We start from the raw sequence: 2,130 nt of genomic DNA, 5'->3' as shown, positions 1-2,130 counted from the left end.
CCTCTCCAGCTCTCCTGGAGCCCCTTTAGGCCCTGCAAGGGGCTCTCAGGTCTCCCTGGAGCCTTCTCTTCTCCAGGGGAACCCCCCCAGCTGTCCCAGCCTGGCTCCAGAGCAGAGGGGCTCCAGCCCTGGCAGCATCTCCGTGGCCTCCTCTGGACTCTCTCCAGCAGCTCCACGTCCTCCCTGTGCCGGGATCCCAGAGCTGGACACTGTTCCCACTGGGATCTCACCTGAGAAGGGCAGGATCCCCCTCCCCTGCAGGGGTGGAATGAGGTGACCTTTAAAGTCCCTCCGTACCCAAACCATTCCATGATTCCATGATTGTGGGAATGCTTATGGAGAGACCACAAAGCAGAGTGGTGACTGTGATCCTGTGGAAATCCTGGCAGCAGGAATTGCTGGATCAAGGTGGTGGGCGTGATTTTGGGGAAACTCAGTGCCCCTGACCTTGGAAAACCCTTGGGATGAGAGAGGGGCACTCTTGGGGGCCAAGGGCAGCAGCTCCAGGGATTCCCTGGGCTCTGGAGGAGAGGAAACCTGCTGGGATCATTTGGAGCAGCAGACTCCAGAGGTGGCTGCGAGAAGGGAACACCTTTGTCCCTATTCCTGCCGCTTCCCAGTGCATCTGGAAAAGCCCTGGAGCCTCCTCAGAGAAGAGGCTCACAGGGGAGAGTTAACCCAAGCTGCTGGAATGATGCTCCGGTGCTGCTCCGGATCCCATGGAATGTGGAAAGCAGGTGGGAGTGAGAGGTGCTGGCTTGGAGAGCGCAGGCAGAGCGATGTTGGGAAGAGATCCATTCGGAAGCAGAGGTGCTGAGGGGGGGCAAAAAAATTCCTGGGGAAATCCCATTGCTGAGAAGGAAAAGGAAAACATCAAGAGCTCCAGGCTGGATCCTACAGAAACCCAAAAATCTGCTGGAGAGCACCTGCCTCCCTATTTTTATTCCCATTTATTCCCCTATTTTTTCCCTTACACCCCAGGAGGAAAAGCAGGAGCAGGAAGCTGAGGTCAGCCGGGCTCAGGCGTCCCTCTGGTGACAGATGGCCCTTCCCTTCCCACCAGGAGCTGGGAGGCTCTTCCCGAGCACCTGGGAACAGACGGGAGCTGCCACCTGCAGCCTCGGGATTCTCCGGCACATCCTGGATCCAGGGCTGCTGCTCTCCAAAATGTTGAGAAAACCGACAGAAGTGAATTAAAGCATTTCAAGATGCATTTTATACGAATCCACTGTGCCATTCCCAGTGCCTGGAATGCTGACCCACCCTCTGGACCGTGCTAGCACAGCTCCCGATGGGGGAGCTCTGCTGTCAGCTGTGGGAGGGTTTTTTGGGAAGCGTGAGGTTTGGTGAACCCCCCGAATCTGCAGGTCTGCTGGGGGGGGTGGGGGGGGAGTTTGGGGTGGGAGTTTTTTTTCCCAACAGGGTCTCCCAACTCGTATTTTATTTTATTTTATTTTATTTTATTTTATTTTATTTATTTTATTTTATTTTATATTTTATTTTATTTTAATATTTTACTTCCCTTCCCTTCCCTTCCCATTATTTTATTTCTTATTGTTTTATTTTAATTTTTATTTTATTTTTCTATCCAGTTCTTCTCCTCTTCTTCCTCTTCCTCCTACTACTATTTCTATTTTCCCAGAAGTGGCATTTTGACCCCTTTGGATGTATTTTCCTCCCCTTTCTCCCTCGGTAGCACCAGGGGGGACCTGCTGGCATTTCCCACCCTGGGGGTCCCCCTGAGCCCCCCCTTTACAGCCACCCTTTTGGGGAGTGGGGGTTGGCTCGTGCTCTCCCGCGGGCTGAGAGGGAGCGGGATGGCGATTCCAGCTGGGAATAAAGTCACGGGGGCGAGGGCGGGACAGGAGCAGGGGCTGGGGGAGGGTCTGGAAGCACCGTCCTGGCTTCGGAATAATTCCTGAGTGTGTTGGCCACGCTTGGCCCCCGCTGCACCAGGACCCCCAAGGATCCCAGTGCCCCTCCATTCCCACCTCCCTATTGCTCCAGAGCCCCCCCAATGCCCCAGACCCCCCATTTCCAACCCCCCTCGTTACATCAGGTCCCCCCATTTCTTCAGACCCCCCCCAATGCCCCAGACCATTCCTTGCCCTATTGTCCCCCATTCCCCCA

The sequence above is a fragment of the Empidonax traillii genome, unplaced genomic scaffold (genome assembly GCF_003031625.1).
Source record: "Empidonax traillii isolate 1590-97213 ecotype Southwest subspecies unplaced genomic scaffold, ASM303162v1 scaffold2114:size46232, whole genome shotgun sequence".
NCBI classification, from domain to species: domain Eukaryota; kingdom Metazoa; phylum Chordata; class Aves; order Passeriformes; family Tyrannidae; genus Empidonax; species Empidonax traillii.
This window is presented reverse-complemented; position numbering follows the sequence as displayed.